Below are 9,272 nucleotides of genomic sequence, written 5' to 3' on the forward strand. Positions count from 1 at the left end.
AGACTACCAAGAAACACTCTGATTTAGCCCACTGCAGTATTAAATCACTCCGGGTATCTCTCTGCCTGTCCTGGATCAGTGGATCAGGGGCTAGACAGAAAGACAGTACTGCTACAGTGCCTCTTCCTTTAAAAGTTGCATCCTACTGCAGCTGCAGTATGGCATGTTGGAGTGCATGACGTCATAGTATTTTACTGTCAGCCATTGTTGCCATTACTACTAGTTTGACCACCAGAGGGCATCTTTGAGAAGCTAAGTTATTGAAATGACATGGAGTTGTAGGCCTAAGAGTCCTATTTACTGTAGCTTGTTTAAGCATAACTTCTAGCTGGCCAGATGATTAGAACATCACCGCAGGGCTTTCTTTTAACAGGTATAAACTATTGGAAATAATTTAGGCAGTTAATGTCGGAAACTAGCCAGTATAAAACAGAATCCTTCCTGTGTGGCTCACCCATGGCTTCTGGAGCAGGTTAGAGCACCACAATACCTAATTCCATCCCTGAACTAATACAATAAAGAGGAACAATGACACCACAATTACCATAATTTATATTCTACAATGTTTGTTTGGTTACGATCATTTCTATTAATGCATTCAATATATTATCATTACAGTCTTACCTGCCATAGTGCAGGTGTCTTCAAGAGTGGACACATTGTTTGCAAAGCGCACAACCCAGGCTACATTTCATTCCATTAACGAGTTGTCAATTTATTCATTGTTTGGGGCGCTGTTGTCAATCTTGAGTAAAGAAACGCACCAGATTACGGGATCTGATCATTTTTCTGATTGTCTTAACTCACCATCACTGTGGAGCTTCTCAAAATAGTTTTTTCTTCACCTCATCAAGCAAGTAAACAAAGTCTGTTTTTACATCCATTGAGAATGACAATAGTTCGCAACGTAGCCTATTTGAAAAATCTTTCCAGCTCTCTCCTTTTTGATAACCACTCAGCATGAAAGGGGGAAAAAAATCTCATGATCTGATCCAGTGGAAATGTCATAAAAAAAGGCCTACCTGATTACTTCTTATCCCTTGCACAAATAGCCTACAGCTGTGTCTGTCTGTCCGGAGCTCACTGGCATGGGAAACTCTGAGGGCCCAGAATGTTTTATACAATGTTTGCTAGCACGAGCTTCAGGCAGGACCCAAGTTAATAGTTTATAATGAATGTTTCAAGTTCCTTGCAGACAGGCCATGCAGAGACAATGTAATGTATAGGATATTTATTTTTATCAGGATATTTTCTACCTGCGGGCTGCTATGTTTTTCTTTTTTTGGCTTTATGACAGCTATTTTTACATATTGGCGATAGCAATAGAAGTTACTTTTAGATTTGAATCCTTTCCATTTAGATATAGTTTTTTATTAACCACATGACATTGATTTTGAGATATGAATACTTAATTATAAATGAAATTAAACTGTTCCACAAAAATGTGCATATTAAAATCCTAACTGGCAAACAGATCAGTAGAAATGGTACGATAACTTGGCACTCCAAATGGAAAAGGTTGCAGACCGCCGGTGTACCCTATTACTGGCATCTTCAGGAGTGTAATGGCAGAATCTGCAAAGGCCAGCAGCAGCAGGCAGTGGGAGGAGGAGGAGGGTCTGCTTGTGAACAGGTTTTTCCCCTTCTGGTTAGGCTATATGGATCTCTGGCTCCCTCTAGTCATTTGTGTGTCTTGATTTTTAATTGCAGTGCTTAAAGCATCAGGCAAAGTAGACTACATGTAGTTGATTTTATTCAAACATAGGGTTTGTCTATATATGGAAAAATACCAATTTTTTAAATGTAGGGGTAGGCCAGGGTAGGCCATCATTGTAAATAAGAATTTGTTCTTAACTGTCTTGCCTAGTTAAATGAAGGTTAAATAAATAAAAAGGGGTTAATGATAGGTAACATGCTAGCTAAGGGTTAAGGTTAGGGTTAGGAAACATGCTAGCTAAGGGTTAGGTAACATGCCAGCTAAGGGTTAGGGTTGGGTACAGTGGAGGCTGCTGAGGGTTGAACGGCTCATAATAATGGCTGGAACGGCGCAAATGGAATGGCATCAAACACCTGGAAATCTAGCTAAATCTGGTGCAATGGCATGTTGTACATGGTCCTTGACAAACAAATACATTCTTAAACACTTCAATATCTGAGGAGAACTTAACTGTCCCAATTAAGCAAACGGAAAATGCTATTTAGGAGCAGTTCTGGCTTAAAATAAACCTTTAAACACGACTCTGCCATTATAAGTGATTTTAAAAGGTTATTTGTTTATTATTTCCTGACAATGAACGTTGGTGTGTTTTTTCAGAGGTGCACATTGTCACGTTGGTATGAATGATTCGGGAGACAGGCGCAGGAATGCGTAATAGTTTTTTTTATTACACCCAAATTACGGTGTGCCGTGTAAAGGCACGGGGACGAAGACCAAACAAACATAATACAAAACACAGGGTAGAAACCCAAACGAAAGAGCGAGTAGTACCTCGAATAAATAACACAAGCGCACAATGATTAACACACGGGACGAGACCCGTAATCATCTGTTTAATCCACAATGGCACGAAAGCCAAAACACACAGCACAGGTACTCAGCCCAATGGAAACCAGAGGGCACATATATACAAATACATATTTTTTTTTGCAATTTGTGTGGGAATTAGGAACGATAGTACTGCATACAAAGTTGCCGTTTTTAATGCTTTTGGAGCAAGAATTTTATGGAACCCCATACATGTATTTGATTTGATTATTGAATTTGTTTAAGTGTTATGAATAGCCTTTGAAACATTTATATTCTTACAATTGGTACATTGGTTGTTCCACTTTGGATGTAGAAGGGTGGTTACATGTTCTTTATGAGAAAGATTTCGGGTTTTTGAATGGCCAGTTTAAGTGTACCATGCCACAGCCTCAGGCATCATCACTAGTGGAGAATTTCAGACTTACAGGAGAGGTTTACCCAAAATACAGAAACTCCCAAGTGATTTCGTACATTGAAACTTGTTCAGTGGAGTTTTCCCTCTCCCCAAAACTCTCCCCTGTAGTGCTGTATTGTAACAGCTGCAAAAACGGGTCACGTGACTTGTGACATTGCTGGATGCAGGCCTCACTCTGCTCCATTGCAAGTGAATTCATGATTCAGAAATCTACAAAGTGTGGACAAATTCATTGTTTTATTGAAAGCGTACGGCCAAATGAGCTATTTTTGTCAAAAGTACTATTGGTTTTGAATAAGGAAATGTGTACAGTGCCCGACAGGCGGGGGAGGAAGGACACTGTCTACCATTGTTGCCCTCACCTCTTCTTCTTCTTTGGGATTTATCGGCGGTTGGCATTCAACGTTATGGTACCTACTGTACTGGAGAGGCCCTACCTGTCGCCTGTCCTAGCTTAACAATTGCCCAATAGAAATATAAAGAGGGGTTCCAACGCCCCAAACTGCGAGCCGCAATTGCACCCTTGTCGTATAATTTGGCTGCTGGGTGGGCAAGTAGTCTCCCAGCTCCGCTAAAACCATTGACAACTACGTGCCTTTTTCAAGGGATTGTTAGGTAAATGTTATAACTATTTGGTTTAAATAGCATCACGTCTTGAAGGGCATAGTCAGAGCTACACATTTTTGATTATTACACATTTAGCTCTATCATCAGAGTTTTACAGTGAGTAACTGCATACTTTTCATGACCAGTAAACATCAATTGATCATGTATTTTCAGATAAATGAGGGTAGCCTATCCATTTGGCATGTAGCTAGCTAGCTAGCCTGCTAAGCAAACAACGTGTAATTTATCTTATTTTATGAAACGTTAGGCTTTTGGGAAGAGCTTGACATCGGCAAGTCCTCGTTCTGGTAAAGTTCTCAGTTGGAGTACTGTCATCACCGCTATATATTGCAAGCAAATCAAACAATATTTGGATAAAGCCATCTAGTTTATCCCCTGAAATGTAGCTTCTTAACTAGCTAACCATAATGACTTGATCTGTTATTAGCTAGCTAGCCAATATGCGTGGTCCATCAATCAATGTAGCCTATCTTTTCTGTCAGCAGCAATCGTGATTAAACACATAAAAACAATGTTGATAAGGGGATGTTAGCTAACTTCACTAGGTAGGCCCACGTTGGTTGGAGGAAAAGTACATCAGGTCTACTTACCACTATGTGTCGCCAATTGTATTCTACCGGTAGCTTGCAAAGTGAACATTATCAACTAACAGTACATCAGCAAATGCGCTATTCTATTGCTTGACAGGAAGAGCCCACAAAGGATGGGAAATTAACCTAAACTTGTCATGCATAGTTCAATTTTATATTACTCAAATATCCAATTAATGGTGGCCAATATTAAGAGAGATTGTGAGGCTACCTTCACGTATCTGAAATTACATTGATGTTGATGTCAATTGATGTTTACTGATCATGAAAAGCATGCAGTTACTTGCTGTATAACTCTGATGATAGAGCTAAATGTGTGCAGTTATTTTGCATGGAACAATCGAAAATGTGTCGTTTTTACTATGCTCTTCTGTTGATACTGTAATACAACCAAATAGTCCAATTTCAGATGTCATAAAAAATGGACATTGTAAAAAATATGTTCACATGACCCTCCCCTTGTACTGTAAAAAAATGTTTACAACCACAAATAAAAATAACTGTAGGGACCCGGTGTTTATAAATGTGGATATCGACTTTGCCACTTCCGTATGCTTTTGTGACACAGTCGACACCACGTAGGGCTACGGGTCAGAAGTTTGAGGGTTCGCTAAGCTTTGGCGGTATTATACCTTTTGCCATACCGGGATATTCGGTAATACCGGGATATTCGGTAATACCGGCACTGAACACAAGGGGCGCTATTTTCAAACCCCACAGCCTCTGTAATCCGAAGGTTAGCAATGCTAACAAGTATATATAATATCCCATAGAGAATGCTAACGAAATGCTAACAAGCACATTGTGGACATTTTATACAGTCTCTGGCCTAAAGTATTTGCAGGACAGACATCCCAGCTATACAAGTAACTCAAAAATGCTACTCAAAATATAAAATCAGCAAGGCTCTTAATCCAAGAGGGGATTATCTGCTTTTGGAAGAAGCTAACCACTTAGCTAGATAGCTAACTAGATACTAAATTACACTGAACAAAAATATAAACGCAAGTGTTGGTCCAATGTTTCATGAGCTGAAATAAACGATCCCAGAAATGTTCCATACGCACAAAAAGCTTATTTCTCTGAAATGTTGTTTACATCCCTGTTAGTGAGCACTTCTCATTTGCCAAGAGAATCCATCCACCTGACAGGTGTTGTCAAGGTTGTGCGCTACTGGTAAGAAGTCAGGTGCAGGAGAGCAGAGAGTTGTGATCAGGCGCACTTTATTTGGCAGAAGCACAAAAGACAGACGCAACTGCGTCAAAAAACTTCCAGCCAATGGCAAAAGTGAATAAGCTCGAAACACTCACAATAATGCAAATGTATGACAATAAACATACTACGGGTCAAAACACGATACCCGGGGAAAACCAGTCTGGCACGTAACACTAAACACGTAACAAAACAATTCCACAAAAAGACATGGGGGGAACAGCGGAATATATATATGCAGTGTGATAAGGAAATGTAAACCAGGTGTGCGGGGAACAAGACAAAACAAATGGAACAATGAAAAATGGAGCAGCGATGGCTAGAAGGCCAGCGACGTCGACCGCCGAGCGCCGCCCGAACAAGGAGGGGATCCCGACTTCGCGGAAGTCGTGACAGGTGTAGCATATCAAGAAGCTGATTAAACAGCATGATCATTACACAGGTGCACCTTGTGCTGGGGACAATAAAAGGCCACACAACACAATCCCACAGATGTCTCAAGTTTTGAGGGGGTGTGCAATTGGCATGCTGACTGCAGGAATGTCCACGAGAGCTGTTGCAAGAGAACTGAATGTTTATTTGTCCACCATAAGCTTTCTCCAATGTTTTAGAGAATTTGGCAGTATGTCCAACCGGCTTCAAAACCGCAGACCATGTGTAACCACGGGAGCCCTTTTGTGGGGAAAAACTAATTCTGATTGGCTGGGTGGGCCTATGCCTTCCAAGGCCCACCCATGGCTGCACTCCTGCATGTTGCATTTACATTTTTGTTCAGTATTGCAAACCAAATGCACAACTGCAGAGCATTCAGCACATTTTAGACAGTTAACTTAATAGTAATGAGATATCGAGTTGATAAACATTAAGTTGTGTATTCAATACTGTAACTAGATCTTCTGGCGTGTGCTGCACAATAGTGAGTGACTCACAAGGCTCTGGTCTCTCAAACACCATGTTATTGAGAGACCGGACTACCGGTAAGCTTCATAATGAAAAATTATGAGTAATTGGGGTAGAAGGGCCTTGGTCAAGGAGGTGACCAAGAACCCAATGGTCACTCGGACAGAGCTCCAGAGTTCCTCTGTGGAGATGAGAGAACCTTTCAGAAGAACAGCCATCTCTACAGCACTCCACCAATCAGGCCTTTATGGTAGATTAGCCAGACGGAACCACTCAGTAAAAGGCACATGACAGCCCGCTTGGAGTTTGCCAAAAGGCACCTAAAGGACTCTCAGACCATGAGAAACAAGATTCTCTGGTCTGATGAAACCAAGATTGAACTCTTTAGCCTGAATGCAAAGCGTCAGGAAACCTGACACCATCCCTACGGTTTAGCACGGTGGTGGCAGCATCATGCTGTGGGGATGTTTTTCAGCAGCAGGGACTGAAAGAGTAGTCAGGGTCGAGGGAAAGATGAACGGAGCAAAGTACAGAGAGATCCTTGATGAAAACCTGCTCCATTGCACTCAGGACCTCAGGCTGGGTCGAAGGTTCACTTTCCAACAGGACAATGACCCTAAGCGCAATTTTATCAATTTCAAAATAAGGCTGTAACGTAACAAAATGTGGAAAAAAATCAAGGGGTCTGAATACTTTCCGAATGCACTGTATGTAAATAAGGTATTTCTGTATTTTATTTGTAATAAGCTTGCAAAAGGGTGAATATAAACCCGGGAAAAAACACACTGCCCTCCCCTGTTCCCAACACTCCCCAAAGCAACAAAAAAAAAGTTGGACAACCGTCCCCTATTAGACAATCATTCTCAGGGACCAGTCATTTTTCAACATGGATGGAGCGGTCCCTGTTCGGATCTTGTCATACGTTTTCTTGAATGCAGTGGTACAGCACAGTACAATAGCTCTGTGCCAGATTCCTGTGCAGTATCTTTGTGGTCCCTCACTACCATTAACTCTCTCGGGTCTCTTTAGGTTGACTATGTTAAGAGTTGGCCCCACCACAGCCCAGAGGCACACCGCAGTAGGGACATTATGCAAGGAGGCTTTCTCTTATAATATGTGGAGGGAGGGAGATGGGGGGTAGACAATCTCTGGCAAGATCACCTTGCTGAGTTGTATTTGGATCCCAGGCCACAATGTTAGAGAAGGAGAGAGAGTGCAGGACTCCTTTATGCCCGGGGTCCATATATCTCCTTCGCAATCCCAACAAACAAGGTTTCACCACCACTGTTCTGCACACTCTCTCCCTGATCACCAGGCTGATTACTGCGTTTAGGATACTGTCTCAGATGATTTATGAGAGTTTACGTATTCAGTACTTCACTTTAATTTTTTTTTTTGAAATGATACATTAAATGTTGTATCATTATGTTCTATGATAATTGCAATACACCAGCTGCAGGAGAATTGTATTGCCTTGGTGTAACCACTGCAGATGCAGTGTTCGTTATTACAGTTATTACAGTACAGTGGGTCTGTAGAGAGAGCAGAATTAGCCAAAGCATTTCCTCCATGTCTAATAGGGTTTTAATGGTTGGGGATGGCAGCGGAGTGGATTGTGTTATTGGTGTTGTAAGCTCTCTGAAAGTGGTCTGATGGTTTGGTTTGGCTGTATAACTGGAGTGTGGTCCCGCTGCTGTTGTTTCCTCGTGATGTGGTTTATTTGGCTCTCTGCATGAGATTGTGGCGAGTTAGTGCCACCACACACCACTTCATCGTGTTGGTGAATGCCCAGAATGGAGCAACTCAATACAATAGGGTACCATTCTGATCACAACGCTGATTCTCAGGGTGGACCCATGGCCTTCCATCTCTTCTCCTGCAGTGCTTACATATAACTACTATGCTTTATTAGTCAATTCATTAGTCGTGCGCTGGAGGGAAATTAACAATGAAAAGCCTTTCAGATCCTTTCGGGTTAATTCGGGAGCCCTAATCTCGCTCTGTTTCCTTCTCTGTGTCTCTCTCTTTCCCAAACTTCGCCATCCGTCTGCATCCCATTAGCACTATGCTCAGCCACAGCCACCACAGAGGAACTGCTTGCGTGTAGTTAAGAGACCTGAGGCAGAATAAACATTAACACCAACAACCATGGTTTCTCTGCCATCGAAGAAAAACGGAAACAAACAACCAGCGCCATGTGGCCTTCGCTGTTCCCCTCCACTAGTCCTGCTGCTGTAGCTGATTTATGTAGTCACATGGTACCTAAACGCAGCTGCATATTAAGAGACACAAACAACAAACATCCCATAATCTGCATGTCTGATGTGCCGTGTCTGTCTTGTGATTTCAGGTGAGCAAAGATGTCTTTATGTGCATAAAAGTGTTATTACCCAAGTAAGGGTATCAGGGAAATAAGTGATGCTGGTGTAAAAGTTCAGCAGATATACTGTACAGAAATACGACAGTGTTTAATACTAACCAAGTGCAATGCTAGGTATTGAGTCATTGTGAGATATGAAATTAGCCGTCTGTGACCTCGAATACGAGTGCAAATGTGAATGGGTTCATATTATCAGTATTTCGCTATCTTTGTTAAGGTGAGAGAAGTGTTTTGTAGAAGTTCATATCCTTTAAGAGAATGAGAATTTACATATTTGTGATACAGAGATTATTGACCGTCAGTAGACGAGACCTGGCGATGATACAGGCAGCACGTGCTGTGTACAATAATCAATTTTTATCTGGTTTCTATCACCCGTTCATCAATTCTCTCGTTCTCATTCAGTGAGGAGAGAGACATTAGCGCCTGTGGACCAACGCTTTACACCGAGCCCAAAAGCCTAATCAGCAATCTAACTCCCCCCTTGCAACGTACCATACTACAGTATATACCAATCTACCTCAATGTGCTGTGGCATAAACTCTAAACTTTTAATTGAGCAACCACTGTACGTCTTGTGATTTCAGAAAATGAAAGTGAACGTTCTAAACTTCTACACGC

The sequence above is a fragment of the Salvelinus namaycush genome, chromosome 12, assembly GCF_016432855.1.
Source record: "Salvelinus namaycush isolate Seneca chromosome 12, SaNama_1.0, whole genome shotgun sequence".
NCBI classification, from domain to species: Eukaryota; Metazoa; Chordata; class Actinopteri; order Salmoniformes; family Salmonidae; genus Salvelinus; species Salvelinus namaycush.